This window comes from Alligator mississippiensis, chromosome 4 (genome assembly GCF_030867095.1).
Source record: "Alligator mississippiensis isolate rAllMis1 chromosome 4, rAllMis1, whole genome shotgun sequence".
Classification (NCBI taxonomy): domain Eukaryota; kingdom Metazoa; phylum Chordata; order Crocodylia; family Alligatoridae; genus Alligator; species Alligator mississippiensis.
In genome coordinates, this window is record NC_081827.1 from 156,953,826 (window position 1) to 156,980,707 (window position 26,882).

Consider the following 26,882-nt stretch of genomic DNA (forward strand, 5'->3'; position numbering starts at 1 on the left):
CAGATTGAACACTGAATTTATTGTAAAGTAACAATTACAAGAATGGGTGGGATGAGAACAATGAGGCCACTGATGTAGTGCCCTTCATTAGAGAAGATGCATCCAACCACTGTGGCTGCAGAGCTTCTGAAGTCGGACCTCTTTTATTGTTCTGGCTCTGAGAGGGGCATAGTGCTCTGAGGCCTCTCAGCCCTTTGTATTCTGCAGACTTATAGGTGTGCTACTGGGAAAAGCAGTGTCTGGCTGTCCGGCTCCCAGCACCCAAAAAGGAAAGGTCTCTGTTAAAGCTGGTTGGAAACCTTCTGGGAACAGCCCTCTCTTCCGTGGGAATGTACCAAGCCACTAGCATTACAACATTTGACAGAAGTGTGATGATTTTGACAAAATGGTTTTCTTCTACCTAGGTTCCCTTCTACTCAGTCCCTTGGCCCCCTGCCTGGAGGGCTGACAAGGCTTCCCAGCTTGCTGCCACTTGGCTTCAAGGTCTTGGATGATCCACAGCTCATGTCGGTTCCCCCAGGCAGAATGTTCTGGGATTGACAGAAATTCTCAAAACGTGTGTTGTTCAGAGTCGAGACCAAACCAGATTTCAAAATATCAAACTGTCTTAGAAATTGGAATGACCTTTCTCTGCACAGCTCAAGTGTCACCCTGTCCCCCCTGCACTGGTGGAGATCCTTTGTACTGGATAAAAAGGAGGAAGACAAATCCAAGTCAAGGAATCTCTCTATCCTGTTCTGCACCAGCTGGGCTCAGACAGCCCCCATGTTTTGTCAGGCCAAGGGCCTTGTTACACCTTATGCTGAGAGCTGCACAAATGTTGGTGGGTGTTAGTGCTGGCTCAAGTTTGGAGCAGTCACACATTCAGGCCAGCAGGGACCTGGAGGACTGAAAGGTGAGAACCCCTGCACCCCATTCTGGGCTCCCCCTACCCGCAGGATTCCCCCCAGTTTGCCTTCCCTTGGGGCTCCTCTCTGCCTTCTAGGTTAACTTGCCTGACCAGCCGCTGCTGTTGCAGGGCTGCTGCTCTTTTGCCCAAAGAGCAGCAGAAGTAGGGCTGGGCAGTCAGGTTAACCCTTCCCTGCCTGCTCCCCCAGAACAGACAGTGTAAGCAGCCACAAGTAAGCAGGGGTTGGGGTGGGGGGTAGTGAGCAGGGATCTGGGGTGCTGGGAAGGGTGGGGGGTGGCAGTGGGCCCAGTACAGGAGCGGGGGCAGGTGGGGTGTTTACACTAAGGTGTAGCCTGTGGCTGCACCTTAGTGTGAGGGCCTTGTTACATGGTACTTTTGGGCAGGTCCTGGAGCTCTTAACCCCTGGATTTTCTGCACATTAACACCCTAAAGCAGGGATCAGGAACGGTTTTGAGCAGTGTACCAAAAACACCCCCAACCTCGACTTGTAAGACATTGGCATGCGGGGGGCAGACAGCAGGGGGTCGTGGGGTGCCCAATCCTTGTTGTGCTGGGGATTGCCTACCCCTGCCATAAAGTGATATTAAGCACTTGTTATGTGGCTCAAAGTTACACCATTCCAGGGCAGGATTATCTCTGATCTGTACTACCCAGCTCCTGTTCCATTAAGGTGAGTACTCCCCACAGATGTGCTGCCAAGTTGAAGTCATCCGGTATCCCAGGTTCTCTCGCACCCTTACCCCAAGAGCAGGGATAGAAGCCTGTCCTGGTTCACCAGCCCTCTTGTAGCAGCTCACAAGTATAGCTTCTAGTCCTGCCCCTGCTCGCCAGGCCCTTTACTGGTAAGTCACAGCTGTGCAGGTGGGGAACAGTCAGAGAAGGTTTCTGGACTAAGGGTGTGACTGCTCCAAACTCCCAAGATAGCACTAACACTGAACAATATTTGTGCAGCTCACAGCGTTTAAGTGTAACGAGGCCCTAACACGATCTGGGTAGCACAGATCAGAGATAATCCTGCCCTGGAGTGACATCACTTGGAACTGCATAACGAGTACTTAAAACCAGTTTGAGGTGTTGATGCGGGATCAATACAGGGATTAAGAGCTTGAGGAGCTGCCCAATATTACTATGTTTTGAGGCCCTGAGGTATTGTAAGAGATCTTGGTGGCATATATGGTGTGAGAAGATGCAGCAGATTTTAACTGTATGCTCACAAGCTCTTCAGGAATACAGGCATGAATAATAAGTGAACAGCACAAGTATTCTTGGGATTACTGTCCAGACAGAACGTGTGTGATGGCTGCCAGGACAGTTCGTATTTGGGGACTGAGCTAGAGAACTCCAGAGGTAAAAGTATGAACTGCTACAGCTAAAGAGGCATGGCTCCCTAGCTGGGGGCTGTAACACCTCATATGTTTGGCAGATTGGGCATGAAGGGTGCATATGGCATGCATTCATTGGTGGGTTACAGCTGCATCTTCTCTCTTAGACTGATAATCCTTCGACCAATCTCCAGATTTCCAGACCTACTGCTGCATGGTGTGGTATCTTGAGGCTCTTGGGGGATAATGCTCAAGGCTTTTCTAAAATGGAGAATAAATAAATAGCTGAAGGGCTGGTAAAAGCAGCACATGGTTATTGCTTAGAAAGCTGGATAAAGCTTTACTCCCACAGCAGTTACAGAAGAGGACCAGCTTCCCTCCAACACCATCATGTTCATCTGCTTCAGTTTTCATCTGTAGGGATGACAAGAACAGGGAAAAAAAACCCTGCCATTATATATTTTGGATTGCATATAGGTTTTCAGTAATATGGGAAAAGTTTAAAAGCAACTGAAGCTCAGAAAAATCAGTGGTAACCATGGAATGAGTTTTCCTCATTTTTTCTGTATTAGGGAGGTGGGTAAGGGCAGGAATTATTTCCCAGGAAGTTATAGGGGGACCTTTATGGGTAAGAGGGAAAAGGTCTCATTGCATCTCTGCCTGATATTCTCAGCATCAGTGCAAATTTTATCTGTTGTGGTGACAAGAGACATCTGCTCATTAGGCTCTGTACTGAAATCCTTATGTTAATTTCTGGGAGGCTGCCAAGCTACACAAGTTGGCTCTTTGGGGGAAGGTCTTGTTCCATCCTGAGCTTAATTCCTGTTGTTTACTGCTCCATAGACCTCTGTGACTCACAGTCCTGTGGTCCATATTTCCAGCATCCTTGAGTTAATACATTTGGTCAAAGTAGGGAGAACTAGCAGCATTCTCTGCTGTGGCCGTTCCAGAATTCTGGTTAGGGAAAGTCGTGGGATGACATTTAAACTTAGCTGCTTTGGTTTTCCGTTTTGTTCCAGAGACTGTAGTCTGGCCAGAGAGAGGTCAGCAGCTTGTCAAGATCTTGTTTTGAAGCAAACTCCATATGTTTGATTGAGCACACTGAGAGACCTTAGGGAGGTCTGCAAATGGGAGCATGTTAGTGTTCATAAGGCTGTTGCAAAGACTCTTCCATTACCCATATACTGTACGCACCTACACATGGAGGAAATATCTAGTGGTACTGGGCTTTTCAATTTATCAGGCAATAGTGTCTTTCTTAACTGCTGGAGCTCAAAGATTCAGACTGAGTATAAAGTACAGACTTTTAGCAGTGAGTTCACTCATTTGAGTGACTGACCTTGGGATAGGGTAGATGCTTTTGAAGCATTTCTGAAGGAGATGCTCTAGCTCACCCAAAAGTTATCAGCTGGATGTGGGAATCACAGGGTGGATTCTCTGCTCTATAGGAAAACAGAGTAGATGATCATAATGGCCATAAAATCTGTAAATGAGAACAGGTGATTTAAAAATTTATTTTTTTGCCAACCGGGCTCATACAGAAAGCCCTCAGCAAGGTGCTTAAATTTTAAGTGGGCAATACCAACACAGCTATAAGCACCACCCCTGAAACATGGAAATTTACTTTTGTGTGTGTGTTTAAGCCCATTGCTGTTCCACAAAGGATAGGAGCACAGTATCAGTGGATGTCATCGTGGGCATAGAGTTCAGCAGATGCTGTTAAGTGCTTTGCTCAACAGGGATGGTTTTGATCACCTGCCTACGTGTTTGACTGGCTCTGGGCCTTTGCTGGAAAATTTGCATTTCATGTAGTCACATTGTAGATTTGTTCCTTCCACGTCTCTCTTCAGTTCTGCTGAGTCAGGTTTCTGGCAATGTCTGACCTCTCAGCCTCCTTGACACTGACATGTATCTTAAAAAGTCTCCCACAGCTGCAGCACGTCCCGCAGCTGCAGCGCTTGCAGTACAGCCCTATCTGGTGAAGTGCTGGAGGGACATGTAAAAAGGTACCAGTGTGCACTAGGCAGGAGCTCTAGGGTGCTGTGTGCAGTGTTAGTTTCCATGCTTTAAAAAAGGACATGAAAAAGTTAGAGAGCATCCAGAGGGAGGCTACCAAAATGATACAGGGCTTGGAAGGTAAGCCATAAAAGGAAGGGCTGAAGGAAATGGGCATTTTCAGCTTGCAGAAAAGATGCTTAAGAGGAAATACGATAGCAGTCTTCAGATATCTGAAGGGCTGCCATAAAGAAGAGGGAAAACACTTTTGCTTTCTTCCTGCAGAGAGCAAGATGTAGACCAGTGTTTTGATGTTGTAGAAGAGTAGATTGGATAGCAAAAAAACCTGTCTTCACTGGAGGTAATAATCTGCCTAGGGAAGTTGTGGAATCTTGTTCATTGGAGGTGTTCAAGAAGAGGTTGGATAAGCATTGGTCAAGGATGATTTAATAAAGCACAGGCATAGCTACTCCTTAGTTTTGAAGGACAAGTAAAACTTGCCATGCTCTACAGATGGCTTGTTACAGGAAGCTGTGAATAATTTTTCAGTGAGTGTGCAGAGCATTGAAGTTGTATATTCCTAGATGAGAGACAATGTTGCAAGAAGGAAGCAGCTGAGCTGAAGTATTTCTGCTGGTGGTTTGAGAGGTTTTCCAAAGCGGTCAGCCTTTGGGTACTGCTTTTCCCACTGAGGTCAACTCCTGGAGGACCAAAGCGAGTCTGAGTGCTTTAGAAAATCCCACGTTTACTGTGTGTAGCATTGGTGGTGACTGTGTGATAGCTAAGTTTGTGTGATTGTATTCCATGTAGGAGTTCAGAGAAGAGCAACACAAATGTATGGGTGTGGGTGGGGGTTAGAGGGAAAGCTGAACAAGTAGCTTGCATTTGAGAAAGGGAACATGATACTTCGTATATATTAAAAAAGTTAGGATACCAGTGATAGGGAATATATAGGGTTAAGTCATGTTATAACTAGGAGAAATGGGATAAAATTTAGGAAAGGGAATATCAGAGAAAGGTCATGTCAGTGAGCATTATTAGGCTGTGAAATAGCGTTTGGAAGGAAAGAGGAGAAGACACATCACTTTGGAGGATTATAGGGAATGAACCCACATTTGCCAGGAGATCATTGGACAAGATGGGATATAAGAAGTACTTCTTATATCTGAGGTTATATGTTTGCCTACAAGTATGCCTCCTTCTGCCCCTATTACCTAAGATGCCTGTTTCTGCTGACAGAGGCTCTATGTAGGTATTGCAAGGCTGCAGGTAGCAAATGCTGTAACTTCGAGTGAACTGGCTGTTCTCATGTGTATGTATGTTCCTGTCTTCTTGCCTCTCTTGATTACGTCTTACTAGTCTAAAGACATCCCAGCAGATTGGCAGTGGATCGATGGCATGGTTGTTAAAAGCAGCTGTTCTCCTAAACTGTTTAGTTTCCACGCAACTGTGATCTTTGCCTGCTAGGTGGCCATGACATTTGTCTTTAAGCTGCTCTTCCATTGCTTGAAATACCTTGGGGGGTATTTTTGTAAACCTGTCTTTCAGGGCAGCGTTTCTCAACCTGTGAGTTGTGACCCAAAAGTGGGTTGCGAGAATATATGAAAGGGTCAAAAATAAACTTTAAAAAAGGGATTCTCTTTTAAAGGAGAAAAACGTGGGAAACCATGGCTTTTCCCTTGCAGGCTGGCAGAGTTCCAGCCTGTGAGGAGCTGCTTGGGGCCCCCTACGGCTCACACACCCATCCCCTACCTCACACACTGGGGGGCTGGGGCCTGGGGATGGGAGGCAGAGGCTTGGGAGTAAGGGGCACTGGCTCAGGACTGGCCATTGATGTTTACAAATGGGTCCTGGTACAAAAAAGTTTGAGAACCACTGTTTTAGGGCCTTGATCTTTCTTTCTAGCTTAATACAAAGAGTGGAGATTGAATCAATTTATGACTTGGACCATCTAAGGGATGCTGCTTTGCAGTCCAGGCTCCCAGCAGGGTGAGGGAGACTAAGAGTAGTGGGCCCAAATGAGGCCCACTGAACTGTCTTCAAACTGAGGAGAGGGATGGCTGGTAGATGTAGTCTCCAAAGGGTTTCATCTGTGTCAGGCTGGTGGGATTGGCACATCAAGCGTGGATCTGAAAAGTGTCCACTTTGTATTGACCCCCAGATGTGATCTGAGGGACCACAGTAGGTCCAAGAGACCTGGCTGAACAAAGTCAAGTAGTCTGAAAGTTGATTAGAAGAAAGCTTTTATTTTGTAGAGGGGTAGTTAGTCTGAAGTCAGGGAGAAGGCCTGAGAGACGCAATCAGATCTTCATCACATCAGACAAATAAGCTGTTGCCTACAAAAGCTTATGCATTTCTTAGTATGTAAGTGTAAGAGTGATGTAGTTGTGATGTTCCAGAAATTATGCAACACAGAAGGATTTCGTAGGGTGGCATCGTTTATTGAACCAACTATGTAGTTGGGGTGATGTTAGACAAGCTTTCTAATGCAAAGTGTTCTTCATTGGGTCTCTGAAAAATTTGCAAAGGTTAACATGGTTAGAAACCAAAAACAGAAGGAAAATTTACAGTTCCCCAGAACAGAAGGAGGTCATTTTCATCTCTAAACACACCAAGCTCTAAAACAGTGCTGTTCAAAGGTATGGCCCCCCCAGGCCAGATCTGGTTCCTGGAGCTGCAGCAACTAATGCTACTGGCATGCACATAGCTGTCAAATTTTCTGCCCCATGGGTGTTGCAACTTCCAGGGGCACCTCTTCCATTCCCATTGCTGCATGTTCACCAGTGAGTAAAAAGACCAAATAGAAAGCAGATAGCCTTTATTCACTGTCAGTTGGTCACTCCACCTGACTGAAAGGGGAAATACATCAGGGAACACAGATCCAAAGCTCACCAGAAAACATACATGTGCATTAACATTTCAGTCCACCTTTCACATTCCTTGACTATCTGTCTGACTTCTACAGCATTTAGGAGGCTACATCTTGATTGAGAGCCACTTAACACTTTGACACCTCCCAGTCCTTCCAGGTCATTTACCAGTTCTTGTTACATTCCCAGGTTGGGTCTGATTATCAAACAATCTTGAGACAGCCAACAGTGGAAAGCCCCAAAAGCCAGATGACATGGCTCTGCTCTATGGATCTAGCCTGTGGGAAGCCCTGCAGGGGTCAGATCAGTTTGACACCCTTGCTCTAAAATGTGAAGCTCCCTAATAGGTGGTTAGCCTGATAGTGCAGGAATCTCACCCAAATTTTCAAGACTTAAGTCCTTGAAGAGAAAGGGTTAGGAAACACTTGCAGGCAGTCCTTTTATTTGATGAAGTATATAATGAAGTAAACCAGCTGCTTACAAAAACTTATGCTATACATCTCTGATTTAGTTAATCTATGAGGTGCAAATCTACTCTGCCCTTTCTCTGACTTCAGACTAACGTGACTATCTATCTGTTCCTTTTATTTGCCAGCTGATAATATGAAATGGCTTTAATACTAACATTGAAAGTGGGTCTTCTATTTCAGTGGTTTTCAGAAATATGTTCCTAAAGGGAATACAAAAAACTAGAACTCTTGGTTCCAAAATGATACCTTTTATTAGACCAACTGGAAAATGGCAAGAAAATTGTCCTTTTCTAAAGGGAAGGAATTGTTTACGTTGTGAAACCCTGCGGTTCTGCCGATAGGTTATCATCAGGGGTTCCACAAAGAGATTAGGGGTAATGGAGGAGTGTTTTGCAAGGCAGTGAGCCACCATTGCTGGGCCAGTAGCCTGGCTCTCTTTCAGCTCACGTGACCTGCAGGGCCAGGGGTAGGGGTTCTGCAGCAGAAGTGATGTGAAAGGACTGCACTCTAAGAGCATTTGTAGATGACATGGAGGTTTAATTCTACCGAAATTAAAGTGGTATTTTTTTTAAAAACACTGCTTCATTTAGGGCGAAGTAAACCCCTGTGTTGTGTACACCCGTGTCAGAGCCCAGTCCTTACCTGCCTCTTCACTGGCGGGGAGGTGATAGCAAGCTGCTGGCGGGCAGAGCAGTCCCTGAGTTGCGGGGGGGCTGGGGGCTGGTGCTTCCCTCTGTGGCAGTGACGGCCTCCCCCAGGCAGCAGCCAGCTCGGGCAGTCCTGGGGGGCACAGCAGCTGTGGAGGGAAGCATCAGACCCCTGTGCAGCTCAGGCAGGCTCCGGGCAGGGGGGGTGAGGGGAGGATCAGGCTCCCCACTTCTTTTTTTTCTCCTTCTGGTGGTGCCTGCCTTCTTGGGCTGCTGCCGGGCTGCCTGTACGGTCCGCCTGCACAACCCCTGAGCTGCACAGAGCCTGGTGCTTCTCTCCATGGCTGTAGGGTAGGAAACTAAAATTCCTTAGAGGTGTTTTACTTTGGAGTGCCCCAAAGTAATTTGCTGTGTCCCAAAGTCATTTAAGGTGCTTTATGCTGCCGAATGTGCTACAGCAGGTGGAATTAACGTGCAATACGCCGCTGAATGTGCAAACAGCAATGCCATTAAAGCAGTGCAAAGGGCATTTAACCCGTTTTAAAACCGCTAAAAAGTGTCATCTACAAACACCCTAAGCCTACGTTGAATTAATAGCATGTGTAGATGTGCCCTATGACTTTAGGAAGTTTGAAATCCACGGATCTGTTTCATCATTTGATGGTTAGGCTAAATACAGCCAGTTCATGACAACTTAAATCCTTTCACTTCTGTGTCCTTGTTCTCTGTCTCAGTTTAATCCTGGTCCTACAATTCACTTGCTTAAGATGTTGTCTTGCCTCTTACCAGCTCCTCAAATTCCATTTCCTTTAACCTAACTGCTTGACATTACTTATCCCAGATTTTCCTAATCTACTTCTATAAAGCAGCCTAAAGCTTACTGATGTTTACAGCTGGCATTAAAAGAAAGGCAGAAAAGAAAGGGCCTGAGCAGAGTCAGTTGCAAAGAGAAAGGAGGGTGACCACCAGGCGAAGGAAGAGAAATAGACAGCCTCAGAAGCATGCTGTGAGGATACGTAGATTATAGGTTTGGAGGCTCCAATATCATGGCTGTGGAGGTCAGATAAGTTCCTAAGGAGGAAACTGTTTGCATTTTGAGGTTTGGCAGAGTCAGAGGTAGGATGGACAGAAGTGTTCTCTGAATGTGGGAAGTAAGAGTCACAAGACTTGTCTAAATAGAAAATGCTTGTGTGAAGAAGGGGCATTGGGAGGCAGCAGACTGTCCCAGGATGTTATATAGAGCAGAAAGGTGTTTCTCCTACCCTGGAGTTTTGTCTGTGTCAATATGGGTATGAAAGAACGGGGACAAAACCCTCGTCTGGGCAGCATGTTCTCTATCCTCTTCTTTTTTAACAGCCGTTGCACAGAAGCTCCTGTTCCTTTTAGTGCGTACCGTAGGTCCCTCTGATTGGTGCTTTCCAGGTTGAGCGCAGCAACAACAGCTGCACTGTTGCAGCCAGGTACCACATGGGGATGAATCAGCAGTTCGGTCCCTGCAGCATGGCATTGTGGGATAGCTGGGTTAGCTTTCTCAGGTCCCAACAGCTGGAAACACTAGAGTGTGGGGATAGACTGGCCCCTGGTAATGTGTGTGAGCATGCCTGTCTGTGAGTCGGTGCTGAGTACACGTACAAGAAAGACTGAAATTAAAAAAAATAAAAATAAAAAAAATGGGGAAAATATTTTTTTTTTCTGACATGTTTTGGAACCAATGAAAAATTCAGCTGACTCTAATAGTCCTTCTTTATTTCGGCACCAACTCACAAACAGGCATGTTCACACATGTTACCAGTGGCCAGCCCATCTCCAGACTTTAGCATTTCCAGCTGTTGGGACTTGAGAAAGCAGACCCACCTATCCCTAGATCCATATCTATCTATAGATAGATAGCTGAAAAATGAATTTATTTTTTTGTGAAAATAGAAACTAGCTTAACTTTGGAAGAGGAAGTTCCCCTTTTCTTTCCATCCCCTGTTGTTCGTCCTTCGCAAGCGAAGATGAATTCATCCAGCGGGCAGAGGGTGAGGGAGAAGAGAAAGGAAGCAGGAAAGAAAAAGGTAAGGAGAAAAGAGAAAGGGAGAAAGAGAGGAAAAAGGAGAAAGAAGAGAGAGGAGGGGGTGGAGGCCAGGTTGCATGGGTACGCAGGTGATTTATAAGCCCAATCTTTACCCTGAACAATCTGCTGCAGCAGGGGCAGGAGAGTGACAAGGACTGGACACGAGAGGTCCTCATTTTTGTGGCTGCATGCTTCCTCACTGCTTCTGCCATGCACCGCTGTTCGAAGGCCAGTGCTTCACTCTGGACCAGTGACCGCCAGGATGGATGGTCATGAGCGATTTGCTCCCATGACTCTGGGTGGATGCCGAAACTCCTTAGGGACATCTTTATGGTGTCCTTGTACCGCTTCTTGGGGGTGCCATGAAAGCGTACTCCGTTTGATAGTTCACCGCAGAAGATTTTCTTCGGCAGGTGAGTGTTGGGCATTCTTGAAAGATGGCTAGCCCGCCACCACCTTTCCATCCCACACAGCTGGGAAAATGGAGAAGGAGAATTACCTTAACATTTTGGGGAGGTTAAATAGGAACTGTGCAACTATGAATGGTAGCAGCCTGAGAACCAGGGGCCACACCATGGTAAATGGGAAGGCAGCCCTGCTATAGGCACTTACATTTCTCCCTCACCTTCATGTGCCTCACCCCCTCCCCACAATAACACATGAAGAGGAGTATTTACCCTAGGTTTGGATTCTGCTGATTATGCCCTTTAGAGAGCAGTTGAGTACTGATTTCTGTTGAACATTTCCATTGAGAATGGTGGATGCTCTGTGGCTTTTGGAATCATGTCCCTGACACAGGCAGTTTTATCTTCTGTGGCCTTTTATTGAAGGACAGAGTCACTATTCAAGGCTGTGCCTCTTGCTTGGGTGATTCAGAAACCAGCTGCACCACGGTTATTACTGAGATGGCTGCGCATATAGGGGCAGATTTAGCTTGTTGGTTGATTTAGTTAGGCAGGGAACAGCCTCTGGAGCCCTTCCCTAGGTAGAGCAGGTGTTTGGTGACTATTTGCTTCTTGTAACTTCTGAGTCCTTTTATTGCTTCTCCCCATGCCAGTGAATGACTGGTGCCTCCTGAAACTTGGGGGCACCATGGTGGCAAGTGAGGATCGCCCGCAGCCATTGGTATCGGCTGCGCTGAGCAAGGACTACCCACAGCCAGCGGTGGCAAGGAGGGACTGCCGGCAGATGCCAGTGGTGGAGTCAGTGGCCGGGGGTGGGGGCGAATGGTGAGTGGGGACCACCGGCAGATACCAGCAAAGTCATTTTCGGGCCTTGGTCCAATTTTTGCCCATTTGAGTACGGACTTTGTGAAAGAGCCACCACATTGTGAAAGAGCTGGCACTCCTACATCCTTTTACTGTCAGCTGGTGCAAATGGGATGAGGAAGCAAGGCTCTTTCCCATAAAGCTAGTCCCCCTGCTATATGATAGGCAGCTTCCTGAGACAAAAAGAGAGGCACTTGCTTTCCCAGGTATCCTGTAAGCCTTCAAGCTCTGAGGCTGTCAGTCACCACACTGGGTTGGATATGCCTGGCCAGTCCTTTGCTGTATAGGCAGCATCTCTGGTGCTTTCACAGGGTTGCAGGGGCCAGAGCCATCAAGCTAGGAAGGGGATTGACTGACTGTAGGTAACTTTCCACTGTTTCTTTTCAGGGAGAGTCTTTGCAGCCAGTGGGTCCAAAGCTCCAGGCTGTAATTTTCTAGCTCCAGCCTTTCTCTTTTTAGAGTAAGATGATATTTTCTGCCTTTCCGGTCCCAGGCATCCCTGTCTGGGTTGGACAATTTACTTTAGCCTTGACATGCGGCTGTGGCTTAAAGGCTTACAGCTGAGTTGGGAAAAGACACCTATTGGATTTGGACACCTATTGATTTTTAGTGTCCTAGCTTGATATAGCTGCAAATGTTTCAACCAGGAGACAAAACACAAAAGCAGAGTAGCTCTTTAGCACAGGTCTTTTTTAGGATGGTAGAGATAGAGCTAGTCCTGGGAAGGTGTTCAGCACCCCTCAGAGCTAGTATGAGTTGAGGGCACTTTCCACATCTCAGAATCAGGCCCCTGCTATGTATTATCTTGAGAGGTGCATACACTCATTACAACAGTGACAAGGCCAAATTGAGCTAGGAGGGAAATATTCATAGGTTGCATCCTGCTGTGGAGTGAATGATGTTTGGGTCCTTTTCCTTGAAGCCTTCATTATTTTTTACTAAACAATAATCCATTAAGAAATCCAGGCCCAATTTCCCCACTGGAGAGAAGTACCATGTATGGCAGGCATTGGTGACGTGTAGGTGGTGCATGTGGGTGCACGTGTACCCCCTGAGCTTGGCAGTGCACCCACTGCAAAAAGGTGCCATGAACACTGCCAGCGGTGCCTGTGAGTGGTCACCGCTCACTACCCCCACCCCACCCCCCTCGCCGATGATACCACCAGTGGTGTCTGCACGTGGTCCCCGCTGGCCACTGCTGCCAGCAGCATCTGCGGGTGGTCACCGACCACCAGTCAGCGCTTGGCACCTCCCCCCGCTGCTGCCGGCAGTGCTGCGGCTGCCTGCAGGAGCTTGCCGCCGCCACTTTCTGTGCCCTCCCAGCCTCTGGGGGCATGCGGTGTTCATGATGACAGGTGCCCTGATGCTATAGTGATGCACCCAGTTTGAGAACTTGAATAAAACGGAATGGAGGGGGAAAGGCATCCTCCTCACACTAGGATCTCTGGGGAAGCCCTGCTTCACTGTCCTTTTTCCCCCAAGCTCTGTGGGTTTACAGTTAAGGTTCTCTCTGTCGTGACCTCACTCTTTCAGCTGCCTTGCTGGCAAACTCAGCCACACAGCACTGTGTGGGAGGATAAAGCAAAGGAATTTTACCAGGACAGGCCAGAGCTCCAAGTGTAACAGCAGCCAGCACTTAGCACAGGGGTGGGCAATTATTTCGGGCGGAGGGCCGATTACTGAGTTTCAGCAAGCCATCAGGGGCCGCATGACAGGCAGCCAGGGGCAGATAAGTATTTTCTAAATTTTATAGGGGCCCTGTGGGACGAATAGAATGGCCTGGTGGCCGCATTTTGCCCACCCCTGACTTAGCAGCTGAACAGAGTCTAACATTCGGTGTAATCCTAGGGAAGGAATAAGAGAGCTACCTCTTCTCTCACAGATGTTTCGTACCAGTTTAACTCCTCTGACATGAAAATCTGGTGCAGGTCACAGTTGAGGGACACTGGCAGAGTGATGTATGTGCAGGAAATCCAGGATTGGAAGACAAGGGAGTTATGGGTTACAACTGAGGGGTACAGCCAAGCTATGTATGGGGAACCCAGGAATGGGAAAGCACAAGTCTTGGAAGTCAGGAGTGAGATGCATTTAGAGTGCTACAGGAGGAAAACTTGCCCAGTAATACATGATACCTTTAAGTATTATAAGCAGGGATCCTGGTTTTCCCCAATAAAAAAATTGAAAATTCTCTGATTTAAAACACCAAAATCCGTGATTAAAATGAAAGGCCACTATATATATGGACGTATCAGTTGAACACAATGTTTTCTTGATATATTTACAATTTTAAAGCAGTTTGGAAGCCTACCAATGCCTCAATCACTATAATAAAATAAATTCTAAATACCTATACATTTTGGTATTTGATTGTGGGTTTTTTATCATGGAAAATTAGAGTTCCCTCTGCCCCCTTAGCTTACAGAATGCAGGTCCAGGCCCCTCACTCCTCCCCCCCCACAGCCCCCTGCCCCGCCACCCTCTGCTGGAGGGGGCCCCCAGCTGCCAGGGCTGCAGAGCCAGGGACCTGGGTCCACAGCCTCCTGCCCCCCACAGGAGCGCCCAAGTGCCGGCTGCCACCCATGGGAGGCAACAGCTGCTTCAGTGGAGCAGAGAACGGAACCTGGCTCCCCACCTCTTCTTCCCCTCCCTTCCCCCCCACCTGCCAGCTGCGGGCTTGGGCAGGGGGCTGGCTCTGTGCCGCTGTGTGCACGCCTGGGTGGACGGGGCATTCTGTGCTTCCCAGATCTGTGCGCAGGCCTGGGGTGGGGCAAGCTGACTGCTGTGGGCTCAGGGTCCCTGCCCTGCTGCCCTCCCACGGGGTCTCCATAGCCCAGCGGGTGCAGCCCGGCACTGTAGGGCAGCAGTGGGCTGCACGGGGAAGCTCCTTGCTGCTGCAAGCTCTGCGCTTCTCTGGCCAGGCACCCCCTGCCTGCACAGCAGCAGTGAGGGGCACAACCCCACACTGCTGCCCCTGCTGTTGCCCTGTGGGCAGGGGATGCCTTGCCAGGGCAGCGTGGAGCTTGCAGTGGCAAGGAACTTCCCCATGCTGCTCCCCTCTGTCCTGCAGTGCCGGGTCATGCCCACTGGGCTGCAGAGGCCCCAAGGGAGGGCAGCAGGGCAGGGAGCCCCAGCCCATAGCGGGTAGCCCACCCTTGTCCCCTGCACAGATTTGGGGGTCTCCCCTTTCCCCCTGGGAGTACATGCAGCAGTGGGGAGCCAGCCCTGCTACCCCATGGACAAGCCACTTGCAGCCCCATCCTGCTCCCCACTGGGGCCCTGCAGACATGTATTCTGGCCCTGGGCCCCGAGCTCCACACACCCCATGGCTGGGCAGCAGCCCCAGACCAACTCCCTCCCTCCCTATGGGGGCCTCAATTCCACCCACCCCCACTTACCTATGGGAGCTGCTGTCCAGGCTGCCTGGTGGCCATGTGCATATACATGATGCCCCCTGCCTGACTGCCCTCCTCCTGCTCCCCCCCAGCCCCTTGTGGGTTGGAACTCTGCCAGCCTGCAGAGAGCTCTTTGCAAAAGTGCAAAATGCACGGGTTTTTCCGTTAAAATGAAAATCTGTGTTTTCCTTGGGTAAAGAGAGAAATCCACATTTTTCTCTATGTTTCTATGGGAAACAGAAAACCCGGATCCCTGATTATAAGACCTTTGATTTCTTGAGTACTACGATAAATTTGGAGTGCTTTGTCGTGTTCTTGTAGCCTGGAGCCCCACTATAATGAATCCATAAGTAACTTGTTAGCTTGGAGAATCCTGCCTGAGGTCCTAATGGTCAGTCCAACTCAACCTAACAACCATGTCTTATTTATCTGTGTTGTGGTAGCCTCTAGGAGCTCCTGCCATGGGTCAGCATTCCATCATGTTAGGTGCTGTATGTATGGTGTCACCCAAGTGGTGTTTCCATTAAACGTGTCCTGGATTGATCAGTTTATAGTGGTCTCGTTATGGGCATCAGTTATGCAAGGCGTTATGGCGTGCTGTTTGTAAAGAGGAGGCACTGGAAATGTTGCATGTACGGCAACATGACTAGACATTGCCTACACACTCTGGTCAATAGAACTGCCTCAATGTAACAATAGTATGAATAAAAAATATTAGACCTGGGAAGTCCCAGATTCCTAAGATATCCAGCTGCATCACTGCCAGATAGAAAGGTCATCTAGAGTACAACTTGCAAAAGTGCATAGTCTTAATTTCAAAAGTGACTTGAGCATTTCAGAGCCAAGATGTCAGTGAAAGTTAACGGGACTTACACTTCAAAATGCCCAACTGATTTCTCAAAACAGGACCTAAGCACTTGAGTCACTTGGGCCCTGTAATGCTGAATAGAGCAACATCTATATATCTTTGCCTTTGGTAAGTATCCAGCTAGCACGCAGCCTCAATACCTCACTTCATGCATTCATAAGACCAACCATCCTTGTGCATAATAAAACAGTAGCAGAAAAAAAGCCATCCTGAGCCTGGTATTACTGTACTTTGTTGCCTGGCCCTGGAACATCTGGGAGAAACTGCAGTGCAGAAAAGCAGTTCACTTGATAGGGAAGATTCTACCTCTTGTGGTGTTTGTCTCTGGGAGAGCCAGCTATTTCAGCCCTGCCTATCTCAGTTGCTAAAGCAGGATGTAGGTCCCAGGAGATTTTGGGTCCATAGGTTTTCAGGCCAAGGGTTAAGGTGCTGCAGTTTGTTTGCCCAATTTGAGACATCTTCAAGAGACATGATTTTCAAAGGGAAGGTCTATAGGGCAGTCTGAAAGTGAGACTCCTTTAAGGAGTCTCAAACTTAGGCATCCACAGTTACTAGCTGCGGTGGAAAATCGCCACTGAAATATCAACATTGGGACTCTGAGACACCTTGGTTAAAGCAGAGGATGATTTCATTGTACAGCTGGAGAATATAATGCTGTCCTGTGGGGACTGGCTTTGGTTGAGGTAAGAGCAGCAGTAATAACCATTTCCTGCAAAAGAAACAGTGCATCAGGCCTGTATGATAAAACTTAGGGGTTCACCGATAAAGATTTTTTTGACTGATACCGATGATTAATAATCAGCCAGCCACATTTGCCAATAACAGTCTGATTGCTGATATGCAGCCCAACAGCTTACAGAGCAGTGTCCAGCTGGTAAGTCTGTGGGGCGGTGGGGAGGGAAGGGATGTGGGGGGCAGATCAAGACCCCCCCATGGTGAAGGAGGGAGTGGGGTAGGGGCAGGCACTGCACAGCTGGGGTGGGGTACAGGACAGAGCCGCGGCTTGTATGGGGAGGGGGTGGGAAGCCTCCTGCCACTGTGCACACCCCTGGAGGAGGCATGGAGGGGCACATGCCCCCTGGATCTGGTCACGGGGTGAGGGTGGGCTGCCTACTGTGTACTTGGGGTTGGGGCTGCGCTGGCCTCTTCCCAGCGGGGGGGCTGGGCCAGGGCTGTGTTTAGGGTGGGTGCAGCAAAGTGGGTGGTGGCACTAGAAGCGGGGCTATGTGGGGGGCTACAGCCACCCCTCCCAAGCACTGCCACCACCCGCCCCAAGCACAGTTCCAGCCTAGCTCCCTGCTGGGAAGAGGCTGGCGCAGCCCTGGCCCTGTGCATTCAGTGGGCAGCCCGCCTTCCCGCTTTGTACAAATCTGGGGGGCATGTGGCCCCCATACCTCCCTCAGGGGTGTGGACAGCAGTGGGAGCTGCCCCCCCACTTCCACTGTGCCCTTTGGCTGAGCCGCGGCTCTGTCCTGCGCCCTTCCCCGGCTGTGCAGCCTCTGCTCCACCTCTGCTAAAAGCTCCACTACCTGCGCCATGGTGGGGGCCTTGATCTGCCCCCCCACACTCCTTCCCTCCTCCCACCTACTCCTTACCCCACTACAGACTTAATGGTGGGACGTTGTTCTCTAAGCTGCCAGGCTGCACTCATGGCCGCATGCATGCTGTGGCTGTGCCCGTGCATGCTGCATTTATCAGCAACATTATCAGCCACATCAGCAAAAAAAAAAGCTGATTGCTGATAATGTCAATTTTCCTTTTATCAGTGCCGATAAGATATGGACTGATGTATCAGTCCACCTCTAGACAAAACCCTATGAAGGCACAGGCCCTTGCTCTGGAAAGAAAGTGGCTCTTTGGATTGGGGTAATGAGCTTCCTTAAAAACAGATTGATTTTAAACAACCTATTAATTAAGTCCTGAGTTCACCAAAGCATTTGAGCATGGGTGTAAGTCAGGAGTGGGCAGTTTATTTGGGCCCAAGGGCCACAAAGGGAGTTTTGATCAGCTGTCAAGGGCCAGGTCAGCATCCCCCCCTCCATGCAACAATTCGCCAAAACTCTCTATGGAGCTTTGGTCAGGCAAGGAGCAGTGTTTGGGAGCGGGGTGGGGCAGGTGAGGTCGGGATCCTGGGGTCGGGTCATGGGGTGGTGACAGTTCAGGGCTGGGGCCCCTACCAAGTGATGATCCACTCCCTGCACGCCCTGCCCTGGTGGGTGGGGGGGCTGTGTGTGGGGTGTATGTGGGGGGCATATTCACATTGCGGGGGGGGGGTGCTGCCTGGGCTCTTGGTCCCAGGAGCCTGCTGTGGATGAGGGGAGGGAGAGGGAGGTGGGGGTGTGTGCACCAGAGCTTGCCACAGCGGTGCAGTCTGCAGCTGCCCCCGCGATGCTCTGCATGGGACTGAACCGCACCTGGGGCAGCCCCCGCTGTGCTCTCGCCCACAGCCATTGGCCTGGCCCGGGCTGGCCCCAGTCCTGGCCTCAGCCAACATGCAGCTTCTAGTGGGGCTGTTCCTGGTGCTGCTCTACTTCTGTTGCCTCCAACGGGAACTGCCCAGCTGAAGCTTCCTCCACACCCACCTGGAGTAGAACAGCAGAGGCAAAAGTGGGAAAAGGAGGTGCTTCTGGAGGTGAGGGGAGATGAGCAGCCCCTGCACTGGGACCAGTCCCACTGGAAGCTGCATACACTGTCTGGGGCCCGGGCCAGCAGGGCTGTTCTGCTCCCCTCTCCTCCAGCTATGGCCCCTGCCTCTGTCCCAACTGCTGGAGCAGGGCAGGTCCTGCCTCAGCGCGCTAGGCTCCGGCTCCAGCTCCCGGGTGCTGCTCCACCTGCTCAGCACAGTGAGCCGTCACATGCAGGCAGGCAGAGTGGGTAGAAGACAGCTGGGAACTGGAGCCAGAGCCCAACGCACTGAGGCAGCAGCCACCCAGCTGAAGCTCCCCCCCTGATTAGAGCGGCAAAGCAAGAAGTAGGAGGAGGAGCCGCAGCTGGAGGTGAGGGGAGCCGAACAGCTTCTCCGGCCTGTGCTCTGGCCAGTGCACAGCTACTATCAGGGCTGTTCCTGGGGCAGCTGTAGCTGACCAGGTGCTGCTCTGTTCCCCTCGCCTCCAGCAGTGGCTCCCCTTGCTCCTGCCTCTGCTGTGCCACTCTAGGAGGGAAGGTCCCGCTGATGTAAAGGTTAGTAGAGCAGCACCGGGAACAGCCCCACTGGAAGCTGCACACACTGGTTGGGGCCCAGGCCGTGGGTGTGGGGCAGTGCTTGGTGCAGACTGCCCTAGGAGGAGCTGGTGGGGCTCGGCTCCATGCAGAGCGCCACAGGGGCAGCTGTGGACTGGATCCAGCCTGCGGGCTGAATGGAGGTTGAAATGATTTGTTCAAGGTGTCTCATTAGGCTAGTTAGAGGGCTGGTCATAGAACCAGGTCTCCGAGTCCCAGTCCTTGGCTCAAAGCACTTTGCTGAGGGGGCTCGAAGAGGGAAACACACGTCACAACCCCTCTGCCTCAGTTTCCTTGTCTGTCAAATGGAGCAATAATGTTGACGTATCCAGAGGGGGTGTTGGCAAATGTGTATAAAGTTCTTTGAAGAAAAAGCACCATGCAAAGGGTAAATATAACTATTAACAAAACATGCGATAAGTTGTGGAGCAACTATATTCCCAGGAAGCCAGGTTCAGCCATTTAAGGGAATAGACTGCAGTAACAAATATGATTTTTGAATTGTCACATGTTTGATCAAAAATCTACCCAAGTACAGACATCTGGGTGACTGGATGCTCATTTCAGCTAACCAAAGTGCAAATAGCTGGGCTGACTGAATGTTCATTTAGATGCAGGTGTGTACTTTGGAAAATGAGATCATCTTCTCCAGCATTTGGAAAAAGTGAAGTCCAGCCTAAGGCACATCGACTCATGAGCTAAACGTTCCTTTGTCCTTTAATACCGTGAAGTTCCTTGTAGGGGCTGTGCTGTCACATCTGTGGTAAAGGTGTATAGTTAAGGTGGGTTTATGCTATTTTAAGCAATATGAAGTGCAGTTACTTTTCAAGAGGTTTAACTTCTTGTACATGCCAGACAAGGCTTTGGCATCCAAACAGTTTTACTTGCCCCAGAAATGGGAGGTGGTATTAACATGGCTACAAAATACCAGTAGTATTTATTGCATGAAGCAACAAATACCTGGATGCTGACTCTAAGGCTAGGGACAGAAGTTACACATAAACTGTCTTAAGTGATCAGAAACTGGTTTGAACCTGGAACAGAAGTTCAGTGCTCATAAACCAGTTTCAAAATGGCTGAAACTGGTTTAAGATAAACCTGGTTGAATGTAGTTTCAGACTTAACTGATTTAGGTCAAACTGGTTTATGAAACTTCTGTCCCAGACCCCTTCCTGGTTCAAGTTAAACCAGAGTCCCCCAGCATCCCAACATTTTGCAGCAGCCCTGGGCTGTGCTGTGCTGTCTGCTCTAGAGAGCAGGGCTGGCCCTCGTGTCTGCTCCCTAGCTGGAGCAGTGAGGGTTGGCTCACTGGCTGGCTGACTGACCCCAGGCAAACCCCTGCTGAAGACAGGCCAGGGTGGGGGCTTAAACTTCCCTTACCCCAAGTACGGAGCTGCCCTGCCCTGGTTGCTTAGTGTTGGCTGCGACTGTAGACTACAAATCCCAGAGGCCCCTGGAAGCAGGAAGAGGAAGTGATGAGCAACCCTGCAGAGTCCTACTGCTGTGAGTCTGACCTGCAAATCCCAGAGACCTCGGGAGCAGCAGGAAGAGAAAGTAAATATACAGCCCATGCTGGCTACATGCCAGAGAGCTGTGTTCTAGCACCCCTTGGCTTCTGGCTTGAGCCACTGCAGGCATGTGGCTACATTTCCTGAATCAAAAGTGAATGCCTGTTCATTTGCTTATTGATTCAATTTTTGCAGCTAAGACTAACCTGCAAAGATTGAATCAATTCAGCCTCAGTCTTTTTGACCATCTGTACTTATCCTAATGGTCTAAACCTTACTCCATAATAGAATTAATATGGTAGGGTCTGGGTTATCTCAGCCAAAATGAGGGTGCATTGTTCTAGGCACTGCATGTGCACCCAGTATGAGGCAGCCCCTGTCCAAATAGTTAAAAAAAGCAGGACAGACAAAGGCTGGGGGAAGAGAGGCACAGAAATGAAGAGTGTTGTATAAGGTTATACAACAAGTTAGTGGCAAAGCCAGGAAGAGAACTGAGGTCTCCCTGAGTCCTAGTTTGGGGTCTTGCCCCAGAATCATGTTACATCTTAAAGCTTCAGATCTGAAACTTCTACTGAAACCCTTGTTCACTTTCTGTCACCCAGTGGCAATTCTTTCTTCCCCAACAACACCATCTTTCCTACTCTCCTCTTCTCCCTTCTTCAGCCATTAAGATTCTGCATCCTGTCTATATACTCTGATTCCTGCAGCCAGCTTGTTACTTACCATCCAACAAAGCAAGTCAGTAGTGCATGACTGCCATGAATGTTTCTCAGCATTAGCAGGGCAAGCTAGTAGTCTTGACTATTAAATTATGGGGACAGTTTTACAAGACTGTATTAGCATAAGCAGCCAATTGAGTCCTTATGCTGTACCTTGTCATTTATTGACACTGAGATGCTAACAGTAAATCTGTTATTTCTACTGATAGGTCCACAATACTTTTTCCATACAAAAGTGCTATATTTAAATACTAATGCATAGTATATTATAGAGGTGCACGGATACATTTGGTTCACATCATATCAGAACTGATAAAAGGCAAATTAACATTCCTGGCAGTCGACTTTTTTTGGCTGATGTGGCTAATAATGTTGTTGATAAATACTGTTTGCACGCGCACAGCTGTAGCCTGGCAGGTTGGAGAGTAGCATCCAGCTGGTAAGTCTCTTGGGAGGGAAGGGGTGTGTGTGTGTGTGGGGGGGCAGATCAAGACCCCTATGGTGAGGGAGGGAGCGGGGCTAGGGCAGGGGCAGGTGTTGCTCAGCTGAGGTGGGGTGGGATCCAGGACGGAGCCATAAGCAGCTCATCCAGGGGTCATGGGGGTGGCAGCTCCCATCACTGTGCACACCCCCAGGGGAAGTATGGGGGGCATGTGCCCCCTGGATCTGCACATGGGACAAGGTTGGGCTGCCTCTGCAGGCTGGGGCCAGGGGCAGCACTGGGCTTTTCCCAGCAGGGGGGCTGGGCCGGGGCTGTGCTTGGGATGGGTGGCAACACTGGTGCTGGGAGGGGGAGCTATGTGGGGGGGTGTAGCCATCCCAAAATTTGTAGTAGCCCCCTCTGTTGCTCCCCATCCTATAACTGCCTGCCCTGAGCACAGCCCCAGCCCAACTCCCCCACCAGGAAGACCCGGTGCTGCCCCTGGCCCCAGCCTGCAGCAGCAGCCCACCCTCACCCCGCACATAAGACGTGCAGCTTCCAGTGGGGCTGTTCCTGGTGCTGCTCTGCTAACCTTCACACCAGCGGGACCTTCCCTCCTAGAGTGGCGCAGCAGGGGCAGGAGCCAGGAGGGCACATGCTCCCCATGCCTCCCCTGGGGGTGCACACAGTGGTGGTAGCCACCACCCCACACATCCTCAGGCAAGCCACTCACAGCTCTGTCCCCTGCCCTGCCCCAGCTGTTCAGCCCCTGCCTCAGCCCCACTCCCTCCCTCACTATGAGGGCCTTCATCTGCCGCCCCCCACACCTCTTCCCTTCCCCCGCCCCTTTCCCTCCAGCAGACTTATCAGCTGGACACTGCTCTCCAAGCTGCTGGGCTGCATATCAGCAATCATTCGGATTAGTATTAGCTGATATGGCTCGTTAATTGTTGGCCATTGGTTTCTGCTCATTTATCAGTGCACCCCTAGTATATTACCATGAGCTTAGTGATGTTACAGCAACCTACAACTAAGAGTCCTGCTGGAGTGGTATATATAGTGCTGCTAATTGGGGCCTACTTGTAGTAATGTTTTTACTGAAATGGTACCACAGTACAAATGTAGAACTTTCAGTACCATAATAGGCTTGTGTATCAGGTACTCATACTGCAGGACTACTTGGTGTTGTTGTTAGGGGACTGAGGTAAGACTATGGAAACTATACTAAGTTCTTAAAAGCGTTATTTTGTTAAAAGTCTGAAACTCCTGACCCACCACAAAATAAAATGGAAGAACAATAATCCCAGTGCCCAGCACTGGACACCTTTGCAAGGTCCTTCTGGTTCTTTGGGACTCATGCCATGCAGAGATGTGGGTTTTCCAGAAAATTTTGAATTGGAAATTTTTCCAATGCCCTAAATAGAGCGTGATCTGATTTAGCATGTTTATTTGACTTATGTTTAGTAAACGACACTAAAAAAGTACCCTCCATGTTAGTTTTATGTCCCAATAGCCACAAGTATTTGAACTGAAATATTTGATTGGGGAAAAAATTAAATACAGCACACTTAATGTGGTTTAAATGTTATATTCAAACAAATTCAAAACTTTATGTGGAAAGAAATTATTTTTATTGGAATACTTGTGAAAATGTAAAGACGATACACAATAGCATGTACTTCCCTTACATTATTTGTTTAAATTTAAGAAAAAAACCCAAAGCACTGAAAACTGTTGACACTAATTTTAGCATGCTCAAAGAACTGTGTGTGATATGCCGTGGTTGTCCACTCATCTACTTCAACAGAGTTTAACTCGTAGTCTCTTCCACTGAAGTCATTGCAGCACCTCCAGTTTCACTGTCACTATCTGTAGAATCGCTTGCACTACTTATTAGTCCCATTTCAGAATCAGATTGAGGCAAATCTGATTCAGAACTACTTGAACCACATTCTCTTTAGCTAAAGGATGGTTTTACCAATGAGTCTATGGGCAAGGGCAACTTATCATCCCACTGCATCTTCTTCACTAATTGTGCTTCTGACTGATTCTCCAGAAGCAAAAGATTTTGAGAAATAGAAACCAGTTTAGCGGTGCATTCATTTGTTAGCCTATTCCTCTTTTTTGTCTGGATTTTGCTGAAAGCCTTCCAGTTCCATTCACAAGAAGCTGCTGTTGGGAGAATGCTTGGGATCCGTTGAGCAATCCTGGACAACAGGCGAGTGTTACAGTTTCCCTTCCACCATGTGAGAGGAGACATATTCTCCACTGCCCCCCAAATGACGTCTTTGCTCCAAAGTTTTCCTTTTGTGCAGTACTCGGCAGTGTCTGGCATCATGGCTATTTTGTTGATGTTGGGGACATTCTTACCTACTTCCATAGTTGTATCAAGAGCAGCAGATAATTCATCTTCTGATAAATGTTGTCCTCTGTGTTGAGGATCCAAAAGGTTTGCTGCCAGTTTAACTGGATGAAAACAAAACTCAGATCTCTTAGTAAATATCTGTTTTACTACTTCTTTTTTGGATTGAGGTGAAGAAGGCAAAAGCTCAATTAGATTTTCATTCAGTTGTCTGAATATCTCTGGAATATTTGAAATGCTTGGTGTATCTCCTTCAAGTTTCTTGATAGCCACTGAAACGGGTAGTAGCAAATTGAATGCTCCTTGAACTTGAACCCAGAACACGTTGTCAAGAATCTGCTTCCGAATGTTCATGGGAATAATCTGGGATACTGTGTCGTCTACTGAAGCACACTGCAAACAGTTCTTTGTGCGCAGTAAACTTAAGTAAATACTTTGTAGCAGAGCCCCATCTAGTTTTACCTGGCTATAAAAGTGCACTTTCCTTCCGCTGCTTCTCTTTCTGTAATTTCTTCAAAATCTGATTAGCAACACGATTATTGAATACCTTCACAATTGTTTTGAAGTTTGCCAATATTGTCTTCATTGTATCCACACTTATAAAGATCCTATTAAATGAGGATACTTTGCCTTTAATATTTGCCATGCAGCTTTCATGTTACTCTCATTATCAGTTACAAGGGCTTTTACCCTGGAGGGACCTTCACTTTCAATCTCTTCACTCAGTAATTTGACTATGTATTCACCCGTATGACGAGAAGATTTGATAGTGATTGCTTTCAGGAATATTGGTTCAGGTGTTGCTAACATAATATTCAATAAAGGATCTCCTTGTACATCAGTCCATCCATCCGACATCAGAGTGATTGGTCAGTGATTCTGCTTGACCAATCCTTTGAATAACCATTGTTTGAACTCTGTCATACTCTCTATCTAAGAATGTGATAAGCGATAATGTGATGGTAATTTATATGATGGGCAAATTAGTTTGTAATGTTCCTTCCAGTATGGATTTTCAGTTATGGAAAGAGGTGTACTACTTGCAAATATAGCTCGAGCTAATGTCTCATTTGCTTTTTCTTGATCTTCTTTTGACATTTTGTCCGCAAAGCTTTATAAAACGCTTGACTGTCTTCAACAGCTACTCATGGTGGATCACATGAACCTTTTCAGCCTCCACAAGAGAAGGCTGAGAGGGGATCTGGTGGCTGTCTGTAAACTTGCCAAGGGGGACCAGCAGGCAGTGGGAGAGTCCCTGTTCTCCCAAATACTACTGGGAGTAACAAGGAATAATGGCCATAAGTTGACTGAGAGTAGATTCAGGCTAGACATCAGGAGGCACTACTTCACAGTCAGGGCGGCTAGGATCTGGACCCAACTTCCAAGGGAAGTGGTGCTTGCTCTTACCCTGGGGGCCTTCAAAAGGAGGCTAGATAATCACCTCGCTGGGGTCATTTGACCCCAGCATCCTTTCCTGCCCATGGCAGGGGTTCGGACTTGATTATCTGCTCAGGTCCCTTCTGACCCTACCAACTATGAAACATCTGGTGACAGTGATCTTGAAAGCAAGGATCCTGCATCTTCTTCCCCCAGACCTGGCAGCTCAATATTTTCATTTTCCATTTTTTTGCAAATCTGCTGTTTCACTTGAGCTACCAAGCTCCTGCAACAAAAGGGGGAAAAGATTTTTATTTTAGCCTATTCTAGTCTGGCCTCATCCATCAGAAGGAGAAGAAGAAGCCTGGCAGGGAGCTTGCTTCCCCCCTCCCTGCTAGAAAGAAGACTCTGCTGCTCAACTTGCTGCCCAGTTGCCCTGGGACTGCAGAGCGAAAGGGAAGTATATTCTGGCCTCTGCCACTGACCAGAGGACTAAACTCACTCTGCTGGGTTGAAATAGCTAACTATTTATCTATTATGTAATTTAAAAAAAAATATATTGTTAAGCCAAAGCCACTTCAGGTGCTTAATGCAAGCAGAAAAGCAGGATACAAATATTTTAAATAAATAAATAATAGTCTAGAGTTGCATTAACAACTTTTAAAATTATAATGGTTTAAAACAGTATAGATGCTAGTCTATACTGTGTTTTTTAACATATTAATTGGTTTACTTGCATAGGATTGCTGAAGTAGACTTTTCTTAGATGATGTTGTTCCACCACTTCGTTGTATTAGCTTTCTGTATATGGCTTGTACTCGTTCAGGACAGTTTCTACACGTTATTAAATGTTTGTTCATTCTTGTTGCATTGTTGGCATGCTCCTACCCACAATATTTACATATGCCAACTTTCTTCCTTCCTTCAGTGGCTTGAACTTCATTATAATGATGCCACACACTAGGTTTTTTTTTTTTTTGATTAGGCAATATTATGACTACTTCAAACCAGGAACACTAAGGCCACGTGTAGACGAAACGAGAGGCGTGTGTGAATGACACTTTAAATGCTTTTGCACCACTTTAATGGTGTCGGTGTTTGCATGCCTTGGTGGTATATTGTGCATTCATTCCAGCTGCTATAGGAAATTTGGCAGCGTAATGCGCCTTAAATGACTTGGGGCACAGCAAACTAAAACTCCTTCGAGGAATTTTAGTTTGCTGCCACTACAGCCATGGAGCAAAGCACTGGGCTCCGTGCAACTCCACGGCTCTGCAGGGAGCCCTGCAGGCAGCCTGGCAGCAGCTCGGGAAAGCAGCTCTGCCCAAGAAAAGCAGTGAGCTTGATCTCCCCCCACCCCTGGACCTTGCCTGCCTAAGCTGCATGGGGGCCTGGTGCTTCCTTCCACAGCTGCAGCGCCCCCTGGGACCACCCGACCTGGGTGCCTGCGGGTGGGTGTGGCCGGGGGGGCCGCCGCT

At 48.3% G+C, this 26,882-nt stretch overlaps 1 protein-coding gene across 1 annotated transcript in view; it reads left to right on the forward strand.

Annotated features, from left to right (window-relative positions):
• The window catches only part of MRC2 (mannose receptor C type 2), a 109,240-nt gene that overhangs the window by 16,122 nt on the left and 66,236 nt on the right, over nucleotides 1–26,882 (forward strand). The window lies entirely within an intron of this gene.